The sequence below is a fragment of the Phascolarctos cinereus genome, unplaced genomic scaffold, assembly GCF_003287225.1.
Source record: "Phascolarctos cinereus isolate Bilbo 61053 unplaced genomic scaffold, phaCin_HiC Scaffold_5;HRSCAF=322, whole genome shotgun sequence".
In the NCBI taxonomy this organism is placed as follows: Eukaryota; Metazoa; Chordata; class Mammalia; order Diprotodontia; family Phascolarctidae; genus Phascolarctos; species Phascolarctos cinereus.
In genome coordinates, this window is record NW_027555958.1 from 221,156,040 (window position 1) to 221,173,800 (window position 17,761).

A 17,761-nucleotide genomic window follows, 5' to 3' on the forward strand; every position below is an offset into this window, starting at 1 on the left:
CTAAATGAGACAGCTAAAGATTACACATATCTAAAGAATAACAATAATATATATATATAGTCTAAAGCAAATATGTTTTAAATAATTTTATTAAATAAAATTATGATGATGCATATGTATAATGATAGATATGTAAGTATGTGTGTGAACATATACACATGCATGCATATATACATCTACACATGTGTACGTATATTGTATGTGTACATATACCACATAGAATTTTCCTTTTTAATTATTTCTATTTCGCATTCTTTTAAAAAATTTTTGAATTCCATATTCTCTCTCTCCCTCATGCACCTCCCGCATGCATTGAGAAGGCAAGAAATGTGATGTTAATTATACATGTAAAATCATACAAAATATTTACATATTACCCATGTTGCAGGAAAAAAGCAAGAAAAATGAAGAAAATTAAAACAAAAATTCGATCCGCACTCACACTACATCAGTTCTTTCTCTGGAGATGCATAGAATTTTTTATCATAAGTCCAAAATTGTCTTGAGTCGTCATACTGATCAAAATAACTAAGTCATTTAGACTCGATCATCTTTCAATATTGCTGTTACTGTGTACTATGTTCTCCCGGCTCTACTCATTTCACTTTGCATCAGTTCATGTAAGTTATCCCAGGTTTTTCTGAAAGCATTCTGCTCATAATTTCTTTTTTTTTTCCTTAAGGAAAATTATGGTTTTATTTTTCCTCAATATACATTGAGAAAACAAAATAAAAATGTTCCACAAAGCAGGTCGAAAGAATATGTACAAAAGTGGATGTGCCAAATGAATGCCAATGTAGAAGAATAAATAGACTGAGGATTCTTCCACTTGGGTCCAGCCATCTCATGACCTTCCCATTAAAGTTGATGTGAGGTATTGGACAGTTTTCAAATTTAGCTAAGGGATAGTACAGATCTTCATGAATTTTCTACTTGCATACTTATTCTTTTTTTAAATTTTATTAATTTATTTTGATTTATCAATAAACACTTCCATATGCTTTTGAGTTTAAAATTTTTCTCCCCCTTTTTCCCCACCACCCTCCCCCAGATGGCGCACAATCTGATATAGCCTATACATTTACATTCCTATTAAACATATTTTCACGCTAGTGATGGTGTAAATAAAAATTAAAACCATAGGAGGAACCATCAGAAAGAGGAAAAAAAATGCAACAGAAGAGAACAAAATATATCAATTCAACTTCCATAGGTCTTTCTTTGGATGAGGATAGCATTTTCCATCATGAGGCCTCTGGAGATGTCTTAGATTGTTGTATTACTGGGAAGGGTTAAGTTTATCAATATTAGTCATCCCACAATGTGGCTGTTATTGTGTACAACATTCTCTTGGTTCTGCTCACTTCACTCAGCATCAGACCATACAAGCCTTTCCAGGTTTTTCTGAAGTCAGCTTGTTCTTTGTTTCTGATAGCATAATAGTATTCCATTACATTCATATACCACAACTTGCTCAGCCATTCCCCAATTAATGAGCATCCTCTCAATTTCCAATTCTTTGCCACCACAAAAAGAGCTGCTACGAATATTTTTGTACATGTGAGTCCTTTTCCCATTTGTATGATCTCTTTGGGATATAGCCCTAGAAGTGCTATTGCTGGGTCAAAGGGTATGCACATTGATGTGGTACCTCAGAGTTGTTTTGATTTGCATTTCTGTAATCAGTAATGCTTTAGAGCATTTTTTCATATGACTATAGATGGCTTTAGTTTCTTCATCTGAGAACTGTCTGTTCATATGCTTTAACCATTTATCAATTGGGGAATGGCTTGAATTCTTATAAATTTGTCTTAATTCTCTATATATTTTAGAAATGAGGCCCTTATCAGAAAGACTGGTTGTAAAAATTCTTTCCGAATTTTCTACCTTCCTTCTAATCTTAGTTGCATTGGCTTTGTGCAAAAACTTTTCAATTTAATGTGATCACAATTATCCATTTTGCTTTTCGTAATGTTCTCTGTGTCTATCTCTTTGGTCATGAATTCTTCTGTTCTCCATAGATCTGATAGGTAAACTATTCCTTGCTCTCCTAGTTTTGCATAGTTATTCTTGATGGCAATAAATTTTGTCAAGCTATTGTTTACTTTTACTGTTTTCTTGGCCATATGCTGCATCACTTCCAATACATCATTCTCTGAATAGCCAATATAATACTGTTGCCTTAGGCTCTATTCCCCTTGACCTAAAACCTTTTGAGACAAGCAAGAAGCAGTAGAAGCTATCCCAAAGGGATGATAATGCACCAGGTCGTAGTCAAGAATTGTTAGCTCCATCGCATGCTTGGCTAATGTATGCTATTCAGCATCCGTCTCATTAGCTTTTGATTTTAAGAAGTTTTAAGAAGTGGAGTGGAAGTGGTCTGCCCAATTCAAATTTCAATTCTTTCTGAATCAAAATTTCCATTTCTCAAATTTGAGATCTAGTATATGCATTGTCTTTGATATAAACAAAGTCCTCAACATTTGGAGAGAATATTTCCTCATACTTGGAAGCCAAAAGCAGTGCTGTAACTCGAATCAGCTGAAGCTTCTTTCCAAGAGACTGGTTGAACTTGTAAGAAACGATTCATGATTGCAATGCACATAAAAAGAGTTTCTTGCAGAAGGTGAAATTTGGAATAGACTTGTACCAACCAATTGACCAGGATTGCATGCATATACCCATTGACGTCATTTCCATCTAAGACATGTGCGTTTATAGGTTGCTGAACCTCAAGTTATTTCAGCTACTGGTAAATATCCTTAACATAGTCACTGCAAGGATGAAGATTCTCCCAGTTTTCATCATCATTGTCCTCTATCTTGCATAACAGTGCACTAGATAAAGCCTGGCACAAGTGTTCTTCCTTTACAGAAACATCCACAGGGATTGGAGACAGACCTTTGAAGCTAAAGTTTCCTTTTGGCACTGGTTTCACAGTAGCTGTAGGCTTTATGTCTCTTATGACATTTGCAGCTTTGGTTTTGTTTTTTGTTTTTTATTTTCACAAGAACTTTGGTTTTCTTAACTTTCTTAGCTACTTGTGTTCCCCTGGTTGTAACTTTATTTCCAGTTTCTTCAGGAGCAACTCTTCTAACAGTAACTTGCATCACGGCTTTTGAATTAATTCCTTTGTTAACATCCTCCTAACTGGGGGTCATTGGAACAGTGCCATGGGGACTGGGACAGGCCAGAGCAGGGGCCAGAGGGTCCTGGCGGGACACAGAGAACCAACATGACCTGCCCATAATTTTTATAGCACAATACTATTTCATCACAATCATATACCATAACTTGTTCAGCTCTTCCCCAGTTGGTGGTCATCCTTCTAATTTCCAATTCTTTGCCACCACAAAAAAAAAAAGCTACTATAAACATTTTTGTACATATAGGTCCTTTCCTTTTTTCTTTGATCTCTTTGGGCTACAGATCTATTAGTGGTATGGTTTTTTTTCAAAGGGTATGCACAATTTTATAGCTCTTTGGGCATAGTTCCAAGTTGTTCTCCAGTGCCAATCAGTTCACAACTCCATCAATAATGCAATACAGTTCAATTTTTCCATGTCCTCTCTAACATTTGCTATTTCCCTCTTCTATTACATTAACTAATATGATAGGTGTGAGGTGATACCTCAGAGTTGTTTTAATTTGAATTCTTATTCAATGATTTCTGTCATTAGTCAAAACTCCCACTGTTTATATTTCCCCTGATTAACAGATTAATGTTTACAAAGAAATATGTAGTTAAAAATCCTACCAAGAAAAAAAAAACAAAACACTACCCCAACATCTGGGAATATAATCCCCCCTGAATCCCTTAGTCTCTGGGCAAAACAGAGGTATTAGGTATACATCTTATCTCAGTTCTTATATGCAATCAGTCCCACTATGTTACAAGACCAAAGCTCCCTCTATCTGTCCTCATCTTGGCTTCAATGAGCTTTTTAATGCGCTGGCTATAACATTCAAATAGGAATCCTTATTCTAAGTCACTGTGGCTCAAGCTCCTAAGTCTGAGGACTTCTCCATCTATGCCTAGAACAGCTGGGAAAAAAAAAATTCAGTATGGATCAAGCTCACTTCTTGTGGCTACTGGATATAAAAGAGAGGGGAAGATAGCCCTTCTCCTCAGCTAGTTTAGAGCATGGTATTCATGCTGTGAGTCAACAAGACCTTCATTCCTAGACATCTCAGGAAAAGAGAGAGTGGGTAAATCTTTTTCAGGTAGATTTAATGACTCAGCCAATTCCAGTTACATAGCCAATGAAATGAGATTACTTCCACAGTAGCAGTAGGGAGTCACAGGTTATCTTTTCCCAGAAGCAGGTTCCCATATGGATGTCTCCAGCTTGGGTGATCTGGGTGTATATAGAAGTCCTGTTACATGTAGAAGAGATGAAAGCTTTACAGCTGAGGAAACTGGGAAAGGCCTTTTATAGAACAAAGGTTTTGTGCTAGGACTTGAAGGAATCTAGTGAAACAAAAAATATGAGGTGAACAGAGAGAGCATTCCAGATATTTAATACAGTTATTGCAAAGGCACAGAGATGGGAGATGAAGTATGATAAAGAGCTCAGAAGCCCACCAAAAGAACAGAAAGCATCTTTTTGAAGAGGGGATAAAATGGTAAAATCTCTGTACTCACACCAAATGTCAGTCATTTGCAGGGGATGGGGGGCTTAAATTTTTTGTTCCACTTTTAAAATGATATTGTTGAGACCTCTCTTCCTTGCCTTTATCTGACCCTTTCCATTTTTCTAAAATGTCCTTATGTTTCTTTATTTGGTTCTGATAAAATGCTTTTAATGGCTAGTTCCAGAGCTATGTCTTGACAAAGACCAGGGTGGCAGCAGTGGCGGCATCCTCGTCACCATTCTCATTGCTGTCAAGAAAGGAGGACTGCCAGCAGTGAGCAGCCTGTTCAGGACTCTCTTGGCAACAGCAACCATGGTGGCGACAGTTTCTTGGCTCACTCTATTTGTTCCTATAGTCACCCATGTGAGCAATCCAGGCCCTGAGGGCCTGCATGGAGTCTGCCTCCATTTATCCTCTTATTCATGAAGTAAAGTCATTGTTGGTAAAAATCATTAAAGAGAGAATCCATGTCATGTTAAGCCACTTTAAGGCTATCTATTCTGTAGTGCTATAGGCTAACAGAATGCCATATTTAAAAGATATATTATTGATCATTTATTTAAGCCCCTTATTTTACAGAAGAGAAAAGTCTAGTAAGGCTAAAAATATTTTACCAAAACCACAGAGTTAGTGAATGGAAGACTCAGTATTTGGCTCAGGATACTTGATTCCGATATCCATATCCACTCTCCCATGATACCAAGAAGTTTATTATTATAAGCAATAATCAGTAATTGAATGTGTATAGGCAACCAAGGTTTTGATATTTGTTTGCTTAGGTAAATACTATTATGAAGAATCCAGGGACAGTGGTCTTTGAATTAGAATGCAATTTAGAACCCTAAAAGACACTCAGAAGTGAAATTTATCACTCATGTAAAAAATTATTTTACTACAGAGGGAATAATGATGGCACAATTGAGGGGTCTGGGAGATACAGTGCTAAAACCAGACTAGTGTGCCAGTGAAATTGGGCTACTTGTCAGAATTTTGCAGTCAGGATTGAAGCTAGAGTTTAGATCAAACGAACAAAAATCCATATGGGAGCAAACAGGTGAGAGGATCTTGGAGAGGGGTAGTTAACCAGCATCAGGAAGAAACCTCTGTGAACTTAGTTTTCTAACAAATATCTGGAGCAAATCTTCCCCTATTCACATCAGCTGGTCTAGTCCTCTAAGAATGATCCTTCTAGACCTTCAAAAGGCAAAACCTGTTGGATACTAATCCCTACTGAAGGAAGTTGAGTCCACTTCTAACTAGAAACCTTTGCTGTCTGTGTCTTTTCAACATGCCTTCCCTTTTAGGTATATTAGGGGCTCAGGTATCAACTTTAACACCAGAATAGGGTCAGTTCAATTTTAAAACATTTATTAAAAGTTCACAATTCACAATCCATTGTTGTAGTTCCTGGCAATAAGAAGACAAAAAGTTAACTCATTCCAACCCACAAGGGGGTTTACATTGGTCTATGGAAGGGAGCCATAATATTGATGCAGATCTGTTCACAGAATAATAAATGTAAAATAATTTTAGGAAGAAAACACTAACAACTGGTGGCATTAGGAAGACTACACATAGTTTGTATTAACTGAAGTAAGCTTTAAAGGAAGCTAGGAATTCTAAGGATCTAAGTGAAGAGGGAATGCATGGTTAGCATGAGAGACAGACTATACAGAGACTTGCATTTTGAGTGGGATGCAGTTTGTGTAAATGAAAATAATGTGAACTAAGGCTGGAAAAGGTAGGTGGGAGCCTACCTTTTGTGAAAGGTTGTGAAATATTTTAAAAGATATTTTTAATTATTCTCTCTCTCTTGTGTATTTGCCACCTCAAATTAATCTTGTCTCTGAACCAGGCACAAGGGAACTGGAACTTGGAAACCTGAACAGTAAGAATCTGACCTTGTTAAATAGAATAAAGAACCCTCAAAGACAGAGCTTTTTTCCTCCTACCTTGGACAGAAACTGCAGGTGGACAATTGGCTGCTCTCAGAATTCCATAGGAAGAAGAGAGTGGCCTGGCCTTGACTTTGAGAAATTATAAGGCTCTTTCAAAGACCTTTCTTTCAAATTCCAGGAGACAAAACTTTATATCAATAACATTGTCCCAAAATACAGCTTCCAATTATGGAATGCTACAGTACCCAATGAGTCATCATTGCTAATGATCCAAAAGGTGATGGGGATGGGGAGGGATGAAAAGCAGGTATAGATAGGGAGCAAAAAATCATCAACAATGATTAGAAAATAAGGAACTGCATAAACACATATCATCAAGGAAATTAGTGATTAGGGAAAGGATGAAGATTTATTACATAAAATGAGAGAGAAATAACAGATATGCAGCTGAAGTACCAAACAGGATTCTATGGAATACCTGGAAGAAAGCTTCCGGTGTATTGTGAAGATGTGTGGGAGGACATAAAAGACAGTCACACAGAATGAGAAGTAGTTGGATTATGATCTTCACCAGTGAAAAACCCATTATAATGATATGACGACTACAATGAAATATCGAGTATAAGCAATAAAAATGGTGCTTCCCTTGTGTGGTAAGAATGGCTTTCTATTATAGTTGATGGCTTCATGCAAATATGAAACTTTACCAAGATAAGAAAATCTTTGACAAACACTCCATTTTGAGTTTTCTGACACTATTTGCTTTGAGACAGGTGTAGCTAAAGTACTCTGCCGTTGTTTTCAAAATCAAGCTGGAGACATCATCCACCGCTCCTATTTTAATTGGCTAGGTTACTGTTTTTCTTCATGTGGACAGCATCATATTCCTATTCTGCTCTACGTAATATTCCATTGAACCCACTCCTTGAAATTATTTATGTAATTAAATACTATAAAGGGGGTTATAATATCTTTCTGGAGTGCACATTATTATAGTGATGGCTCTCTATTGTCACCTTTGCCAAGTGAATCAACTGCAGTAAAATCAGTCTCTGGTTCATGCTGGCTTATTGGCAATGACTAGTGAATGAATTCACTCAATATTGGTAAGGTATCAATTCAATTCAACAAAACATATATATAGTGTGTGTGTGTGTGTGTGTGTGTATACACCACGTATACATGTTATGTAATATTTTTATGTTGTGAATTATTTGTTATTTCAAGTACTATTATATGTAAAACATAACTTCCATATAAATAAGGGAAAGGCAAGTTATGCTCTATTCTTAGTAGCAAGGAATAACAATGCCAAAACCAATGAAGATGGTGAGGATGATGATGATGATGATGATAGTTGTTATTGTGATGATAATAGTCATGATTATGACAGTGGTGAAGTCATTATCATGTGTAGAAAAAAATTATTTACAGGAAATTACATTGATGTTTAGGATTGTGTATCATGAATGATTTACTTCAGAATGTACAACTAATGAAATATGGCTTCTATAGACAAAAAAGTAAACTATGACATATGCATTAAATATGATTTCCACAGGATTATAAAACTAGAGATGAAACATGCCTCAGAGTTTACTTAGGCTAACATCCTCATTTGGAAATTTAAGTAACTGCCAAATAGAGAGATAAAATTATTTGTCCAAAGACATAGTGGAAGTAAGATCCAGGATTTAAGCTCAAGTGTACTGGTTCCGAAAGTAGTGCCCTTTCCACTGCAACACCGTGTTGGTGGTAGTGCTGGGGAGGGAGTAAATGATGCAAAAATGACATCACAGATAATGGTGACTGCAAGAAAGGATGGTAATGACAATAAAGACAATGATAATTTGTATACTTTATGGATGTCACTGAGGCAATTAATTGTGTCACAATTAAATAAAATTATTATTTAATTTGGATTTGAATGATTAGGATTCAACTTTTGGTTCTCCATGTGTCACTTGTTTGACCTCAGGCAAGTCATTTAACCACTCTGTACCTTAAGCTCCTCAAGTCAAAATTATAAGGTTGGACTGAATAATCTCAAAGGTCTCTTAAGCCTGAAAATATATGATCCTAAGCTTATAAGCCTCCATAAAAGTCATATTCTGATACCTTATCATGGTATGGTGATTTGGCTTCTCACAGCCTGTTACCAGTAACACTGGTCTGACCTGAGCTATGACCTTTATTGCTCAGGCAGACCTAAAATTCTTAATCATATTGTTCTGTAGGACTTGTGATTCTCCTGAGTGAGAAAGGTTTCATGCTTCTGTTTTGTAAACAAGTTGCATTTTTTTGGTCTAAAATAGCTTATCTAACTGGAGCAGATTATAATCAGATTTCCCAGAGTAATATCTATCAATCTATTTATCATCTATTATCATGTATGTAGTCACACATCTAATGAAGGCTATCTACTTAGCTGTAGAAGGAGCCGTTATCTATACTAGAAAAGGGAAGAGCTGTACCAACAAAATCCCAATTTCAGCAAGTATTGAAGCCTTTTTATGAAAGTTCTGAATGGCCTAATAATTCCTTTGAATCCTCCAGGAGTTTTCTAAGTAAATAAAGGATAAAATCAAGTCTTATGAGACCAAAAAACAATCAAAGGCTGTATTATTATTTTACTGTGAGTTTATAAACACAATTATAGATTCTTTAACCAAGAAAGAGAATAAAAATACACCTAATACACTTTATTGTCTCTACGTAGCATTTCACTTTTATTAACCCCAAATGATATATTTTGAATTGTAAATAATAACTAGCTCACCCAATCTCATGATGGGTGTTAGTAATCATTTTGTCCATCACAAATTTCCTCTAAAGTATGCTCTTAGGTTTGAAGAAGATTCATATAAATCCCTTACCTTTCTGTGTGAGGGAAAGATGAAAAACAGGTATACCATTTGTTATTCAGATTATCTGGGTCATAAGAACATAAGATTCCCTCAATTATAAGTGCCTTACCTTGCCAATAAACTTGTATGTACATAGTTCTGAATGTAACAAGTAATGCTTTCCAAAGATTATGAGGCTGAATTCTCTAAGCACTTTCAGGTGACATAGATGTTCACCTCTGAGGGAATTGTTGCTTTTGGGTTTTAAACATCAAATCCTGGGTATCCAATGGCTGAAGGGGAATAGTAGGATACATTAAAATTTTATTAAAGAGGAATGGCCACTAATCAGGTCACTAAGAGTGACCAACTCTTTGAAGAGTGATTCTACTGAATCTCCTATCTGTCTCTGTTTTTCTGTCTCTGTCTCTGTCTCTGTGTCTCTGTGCCTGTCTCTGTCTCTCTCTGTCTTTCTGTGTCTGTGTCTGTCTGTCTGTCTGTCTGTCTGTCTCTCTCTCTCTCTCTCTCTCTCTCTCTCTCTCTCTCTCTCTCTCTTTCTCTCTCTCTCTCTCTCTCTCTCTCTCTCTCTCTCTCTCTCTGTCTCTCTCTCTCTCTCTTTCTCTTTCTCCTCTCTTTCTCTTTCTCCTCTCTTTCTTTGATTCAATAGATGTGGCAATTAGCTCTATGTTGGCACACAACCCAAAAAAGGTGGAGTGCCTTTTCCCTAAATCAGAAGCATAGTAGGAATGAAAATATGGCAACTAAAGCAAGCACTCTCCTACATAAAGTAATCCTAGCTGCCTGTCTTTCTAAATATTCCTTGCTGTGATCACAGTTTAATAAACAGTGTTAAAATTTTTATTTTGATGTGTATTTGCAGGTCTTATGTTTGATAAGAATTTATTTTTTGTGTAAAAGAAGTAACTGTCCTATACACGATCTACATTATATATTGAGTACTTTTATATTGCCCCCTTGGAAATGGTGGTGTTGTTGTGAGTTCTGTCCAACTCTTCATGAACCCATTTGTTGTTGTTGTTGTCGTTGTTTGGCAAAAATATTGAAGTGGTTTACCATTTCCTTCTCCAACTCATTTTACACATGAGAAAACTAAGGAAAACAATGTTAAGTGACTTGCTCAGTGTTACACAGCTACTAAGTATCTGAGACTGGATTTGAAGTCATGAAGATGAGTCTTCCTGACTTCAGGCCCAGCATTCTATCCATTCTATCTACTCTATCCACATTATCCACTAACCGCCCCCTGGAGAGACCCTGCCAAGACCCCGTACCTACGTTTTCCCCCCTGGGGGTGCTAGGATTGAGGGATAAAGAGCCAGAGATAGTGAGGAGAGACTAACATTTCTTTTGTATGATTGGGTTTCTCAAAGACTGAATCCAACTCATGCACATGCATGGATACGGAGCTGAAGGACACCTGTTAGTGAATAGGGAGAATGCATACCAAGTACTCCAGGCCCCTCTCCCTCCTTTCCCTCTAGTAGCAATTCTAATTGCTCCATGGTTATATCATTTTACCTGATATAATGGAAACACCGTTAGTGCAAGAACTCTAATTTTTGCTGTCATATGCCCAGCACCTAGCACATAGTAAACATTTAATTAATGTTTGTTAACTGATTAGTTGGTTCGCTCCTATTGAATGAAAGTAGTAGGAAGAGGATTCTCAGCTCTGCTGGTTTTTTGTGTTACTTTAGCACAGTGATTGGCACATGGTAATTTCTTTATAAATCTTGCTGCTTGCCTGACATACTTTAGAGACTGTTCTAGGTGGCATAGTCATAAGGGTAGCTAGGTGGTACAATGGAGTCTCAGGCTGAGAATAAGGAAATCCTGAGTTCAAATATGACTCAGACACATACTTGGTTGTATGACCTTGGACAAGTCACTTAACTTTTATTTGCCTCAGTTTCTTCATCTGTGAAAGGGGACAATAATAGCACCTGCCTCCCAGGATTGCTGAAAGGTCTCGGCACAGTGCCTGGTACATAGTAAGTGCTATATAAGTATTTATATTTTTCATGGGCAGCTGGGTTATTTTTTGGTGACTTTAATGTGGCTCTCTTTCAGGAGATATTCCAGGTATCCTTCCTTTGAATCTATTTCCAGTAGGTTAGTATCTGGATCTTCTCTTGTAACTGCTGGAATTTATATTCTATAGTTAGCTGAGAGGTGCTGAGCAACTGACTGCCCAGAGTTGTGAAGTCCATAGCCTCCTTTCTTGAGCTCCATTTTCATCTCTGTATTAGGAAAGTAGGTAAGTCAGTCTGTTGTGAAAGTGTGGTAGCACGATTAACTAGTATGCACAGCCCATGAGTGATAAAGCTGGTTTCATGGACTGGTGCCTGAGACAGCCATTTCTGACTGGCCACCTGATACCCATTTTGAGTTTCACAAGGGGATTCATTAGCACCTTGCAGTCCACTATGACAGCCTTGGCAGCTATAACTCCCAGGGTTGCCAAGTCTTATTGGGAGAAGGATTGCCACTGTACAAGAGGTGTCCTCACCTCACATCTGTTACATTCTGACTATGACCTCTCTCAAGCAGAGCAGCAAGAAGATTAGATATTTTATGATAAATGTCTAGCAAGTCTTCTAGCATACACAGTCACTGTAAAAGGAATCAATCAAGTTTTTCCTATAGGGATTCTTAGAATGAAAATTAAATGTTTCTTTACCTGTGGATATTGTGCCTTGATAGAATTGTATTGAGCCTAGAATCTTTGAAGGGCAAAAGGATGCAGTTATAATTGCAGTTTTCAGGAGTTATTGTGGTCAAAAGAAGACATTGTCTATAGTACAGTGCTCTAGCAATGAGCCCCTCTGCATTTAGCTAGAGTGATGCTCAGACATGAGACATACAGTCCATCACTGAGCCTCTACCCAATACCATTCCATCTTGGTAGGACCTGACAGCATATGTACATTGCTGACACAGCTTTTGAGAATTCAGGGGCTCCTCCAGTGAAACTTGGAGTAGAATGTTGATATAATTGCAAGAATTGTTATTATGTAAGAACTTCTATATCATATTTGTAAAGCATAAGAATAATTTCATACTAAAGATCTCTAAATTTGCAGCTGGAAGCCTTTAAAAGGTTCACATAATGGTAATTCAAAGGGGAAAAATCTCCCTTTGCATATTGGCCCATCAACATTTAAAAAAATATTGCGAAGACTGAATTTCAAATTGTTGTTTCCTTTGTAATAATATTATTTTTCTATGTAGTAAAAAGTAGTATTTTTTGAAGAGGTTCATAGACTTTACCATACTGTCAAAGGAGTTTATCAAACACATATACACACACACACACACACACACACAAAGAGACATACAGACAGAGCCAGAGAGTTAAGAATCCCTGGAATTAATGTAACCAGCTATCTAGGACTATCAGGTATTGTCATTCCCAATTCTTAACTCCATTTTGGGTCACTGCTCAAGATTGAGAGGAGGTATCAAATTCAGAACACATTATTATTAACGTGGCTTATTAGCAGCGCTTTGGTGAACTTGCACTACTCATGGCTGATTTTCTACCATGAGAGCATGGGGAAAGTGTATATAGAAGGAATAATTTTGTTTGTTTTGTTTTGTTTTTCTTTTTGTCCACAACTGAGTACTGAACTTAGTCCTGAAAAGATTAGATCAGAAAGAGATGAACTTATATAGCACCGGCCCTGAAGTCAGTAGGACCTGACTTCAAATCCAGACTCAGACCCCAATTGCCTAAAAAAAAAAGAAAAAAAGAAAGAGATGAACTTAATCATTAATCATTTAAAAATGATCTATTTGATGACACCAATCTATCTGCTACTGACTAAATATATCTCAATCATGCCAGAATACATCTAACCAGCATGCCACATACTTTGTTAATGTATTAAAATTCTACTATGATGAAAAACATTCATCATCCTCAAAATATAAAGTAAAATACTTGTTATTGGTGGTTCTGAATATTATATACTTTTCCCAAGGACTCAAAAGGTAACTCAGCATATAAACACAAATGGGAAAATGGGGGTGGGGTGGGGAGAATCAAGTATTGGTAAGTTGTTGAGTGTTATTTTTTTAAATTTCCATTTGTGTGAATTTTGAATATGAATATGAAGATATAAAGCATTAATTGAATAAAAATGTTTCTTTTTCAAAGAATATTCAACAATTTGATCTTATGATAACTATAAATAAACTTTTTGAATTTTGTGTACAATGACAGCATTTGGATTTTTTTAACTAGTTAATTTTTAATGATGGCAATCAAATGGGCAACTTGCATATAGAAATATGTAATAACAACTGAGTTAGCCTACATATAAGTACAAATCATATTTTAATATTGTCTCTCTTCTGTGCTGTTCCTGTAAGTTTGCTATTAAAATATATTAAACTAAAAATAATACATATATACATATATGTATATATTCATATATATATGTATATATATATATGAATACATACAGAAAGAAAACTTTTGATGAATAAGTGAATGAGGTTTATTTTCCAAACAAAAGCCTACACTTCAGATTACATTTCTGTCAACTTATAATTGGTTACAAAAGTAAATCCAATACATTCCTATTGCACCTGCAACATAGAATTATCATTACTGGGGATCTATGCCTATTTGGAATGAACCAGTCTTTGCACTGTGAAACTCAAAAGTCTGTTTTTTTTTTTAGCTTCATGAATATTTCTCCCATATGCCCATATCTCCAAAGCATATTCACTCCATTCTGTCTGTATGCCTCCTTTATATCATCCCCACAAAAGCATACCATTTATTAAAGCAAATTTGGGAATAACATTTATCACAACCCATACATAAATCTTGGTCATATTCTCCCACCAACATATCCAGTATCTGTTAGTGACTGGGTACACACAGTAACCTGCCAAGTAAGCATGTGTGAAAGGAAGACATATCCTATAGTTGCCTCATAACTTTGGATACATCAACTTTGTGGTTCACATTTTGTTTCAGGAATTGACCATAAAAGTTTCTTGATGTAGTTTCTGTATTGATAGATGCTTCCACTCCTAAGCTGAGTTAAGTCATTCTGTGTTTTACTATCACCACACTAGGCATGATATTTTAACAAAACCAATTGATTTGTTGGGTGAATTCATTAATTCTCTGATTCTTTGCCTCTAAATTATCCCTCTGCTCAGTTGGATTTACTCTTTTACAGGAAATATAGTATTCATCCCTTCTAGCATCTGATTTGGCTGATATGATTCTGAAATCTGCCCCTTCATACCTCATTCTTTCCTTTATCTTGGTGGGTTTAAACTCTGAAAACAAATATTTGCTTATGGCTACTAACCAAATTTTCATCTTCTGTCTATAATGTAATAAATTTCACTTGCCCCATAATCATGCAACTATGCTGGTTTCCTTATTGCTCTGGTATACTGCATCTTGTCATGTGAAAAAATAGCAGTATTTGATTAAGAAATATGAATCAGAGTAACTTTAATTTTTAGAACTCTGAGTTAACTTAACTCAGAAACAATTTTTTTTTAAATCCAGTACTTTCAAAAGGCTAGCACCTTAAGTAAATATATAAAAATAAACAAAAGGAAATTGAACAACAGGGAACCAGAAAATATTTGATGTAAAATGGTGTGTTTTTATGAATTTATTGAAACACAAAGAACTGATAATAGCTATGATACAAAGTAAGCAGTCTTAGTAAGATTACTAAGGAAAACCTGTAGAATTAATTAAAATAAACTCAAACATTAACTTCAGTAAAGTAGCAAAATACAATATGAATTCAATTAAATTCTGTAAAAGGAAACATTTATTAAATATCTACTGTGTGAAAGCCAAAGTGCTGAGCACAGGGTATGCAAGAAAAAAATAAAAGCTCCTGTTCCCAAGGAACTTAAATTTTACCAAAAGCATGTGCAGTGTACACATCAAAGTAAAATATATATTATATACAAAATATTTCAAGAGAAAGATAATTTGGGTGGAGGCACTGGGTGAAGATAGAATCAAAAATGTATTTTTTTTTGGGCTGGGCAATGGAGTTAAGTGACTTGCCCAGAGTCACACAGCTAGTGAGTGTTATGTGTCTGAGGCTGGATTTGAACTCAGGTCCTCCTGTGTCCAGGGCTGGTGCTCTATCCACTGAGCCACCTAGCTACCCCCAAAATGGATTTCTTTAATTAAAAAAAAAATCAAGAACTATTCTTCAAATAAAGTAGAAAAAAGAAAAAAATCATTAGTATTTTAAAATATTATAAACAAAATAAGGAAAACGAGAAAAAGAAAATTCCATTTAAAAGTTACTATTAAATATCTGAGAGTTATCCTAACACAATATATATATATATATATATATATATATATATATATATATATAGGACATATATATATATATATTTCATAGGAAATTTTTTTTATAGAAAACTCAACGAGTTGTAGAATAGTCAATAGTTGTGGCTGTGTGTCACCAGTATAATGAAAAAAGAAACTACTAACATAACTAATCTACAGATTTGTGCCAAAGGAATTATACTATTAAGAGGATATTTACAGAATTAGACATGCTGGTTACAAAATGAAATATTCATTTGTGAGAAACAAATATGAAGAACATCAAGGGAAATAATGAAAAGAATAGGAAGTTTAAAGTAGCTTTTCCACATTTGAAATTATAAGATATAATTATAAAATTATTAATATAGAGTTCAACACATGGAAAAGTGAAGCAGAGGAATATTCTATATAAGCATGGTATAAAATAGAAACATACAGCAAACTCATTTTCCATAAACTCAAGAACATAAATTATTAAAGGAGAAATTCAATTCAACATGGGGACTGTTAGATAAACCAAACAATTGAGGAATAAAGTATGGACTAGTAACTTATACCTTATACTATAACTTATGCTATATACTATAATAACTTATTAACTTATGAATGGATAGATGATATCTGCATGTGTGTGAAAGAAAAAAAAGGGGTGCAGGAGGAAGAGAAAGAGAGAGAGAGAGACAGAGAAACCAGGTTAGACTTATGCACTTACAATCGCCTAAATATTGTTAGTCTGAGGCTACATTTTTGGAGGTTCATATTCAGCTCCTGATCTCTAGCGCTTAATGCATAAGTAGTACCACAAGCTATATATCCAGGGTTTGACTCTCTTTCCACCAAAGAAAGACCACACAGAGTGAATAGCAAATAACTCCCTTTGACCAAGTCAATACTAAAAAGAAATCAGAGAAATTATTCAGATGTGAATATACCAGATGATACAGGGTGAATGAACTCTCCTGTTGGGAGTAATAGGGAAAGGAAAGAAGGAATGAGATATCTCAGCTCATCCAAGAAAGAATTTCCAAATCTCAATCGAAAGGAAATAAAGCAAAGTCTCTAGCATGCTAAGCTAAGAGATATTATTGACATACCACTTCATTTAGATGTCAGATTCTTCTCAATGTTTTTCTCTTCATTCTGGGGACTTCTCCTTCAACAGAATCTGTAATCATGTGTCTTTTCTTTCAAAGTTGGAATCCAGTGGATCATGATATCTTTTCTTCCTGGCTCTCACCAACTCTACCCCTCACACAGACATGGCGTGCCAAGCAAACAATCTGTACCAATAAAGGAATCTTAAGTAACTAGGATTGAGATTCTAGTTACAGGTAGAGAGATAGAGAGATGATAGATACATAGACCACTAATTACTTACTAAGTGCCAAAAATTATCCTAAGTGCTAGAAACATAAATATAAACAAACAAGACATCCTTTACTTTTGAGGAATTTACATTCTAATGGAAGAAGACAATTCATAACAGAGTGATAGAATGCTTTGCGAAAGAAGGCAGTGTGTCAGTATCAGAGTAGAGCTAAGGAAGTGATATTGAAAATGGCATGGAGACGTGGTTCCTAACAAGAGAACACAAAAGTTCTATCATTGTTCAGTCAGTCAGTTTTTTGGTTGGTGTCCTTCATTCTCAAAGAGGACCAAACTGGCATCACTATATTACAATCAAGTTACAGTGTGGTGGACAGAGCGCAGGTCCTGGAGTCAGGAGGACCTGACTTCAAATACAGCCTCAAACACATATTTCCCAGCTGTGTGACTCTGGGCAAGTCACTTAACCCCAAATGCCTCACAAAAAAAAAAAAAATTACAGCACGGCTGACCGTGGCACATAAGACCAATATCAACTTGGAATACTCTACCACAGGTTGGGCACAAATGTCCCATGGGAACATTTGGGGTGGATTCTCTAAATCTGTGCATCTCACATTTCTTTTGAGGTACTTCACTTCTGCTTTGCTTATAGAGCATAGCGCCTTCTCTGATGAAGGCATGCCATGATAGGTGGT

The 17,761-nt window shown here is 35.8% G+C and overlaps 1 pseudogene; it reads right to left on the reverse strand.

Annotated features, from left to right (window-relative positions):
* Positions 1-335: 335 nt before the first annotated feature.
* On the reverse strand, positions 336-3,623 carry LOC110213541 (G2/mitotic-specific cyclin-B2-like; annotated as a pseudogene).
* Between the last annotated feature and the right edge of the window lie 14,138 nt (positions 3,624-17,761).